This window comes from Corvus brachyrhynchos, unplaced genomic scaffold (genome assembly GCF_000691975.1).
Source record: "Corvus brachyrhynchos isolate BGI_N302 unplaced genomic scaffold, ASM69197v1 scaffold5, whole genome shotgun sequence".
Taxonomy (NCBI): Eukaryota; Metazoa; Chordata; class Aves; order Passeriformes; family Corvidae; genus Corvus; species Corvus brachyrhynchos.
The window spans coordinates 8,423,816-8,424,063 of NW_008238321.1; positions in this window are offsets into that span (position 1 = coordinate 8,423,816).

The window sequence follows — 248 nt, forward strand, 5'->3', positions numbered from 1 at the left end:
GGGAAGCACAGCTGGAGTTTGCTTATGTATTTTAAGCTCAGCAAGGGAAGATAATTGGGCCTGTTGGGATGGGAGCACCTGTTAGAGATTCCTCAGTGCTGTGTAGCATCTGATAATAAATAGCCATGGGAACTGTGCCTGCCAGGCCCCTCTCTGGGAGCACTGCAGAGCCTTTGGAGGGTCACCAGTGTCCCTGTCACACAGCATTGCCATCCCGTGGCAACCAGTGCTGCCAGAACTCGGGCGCC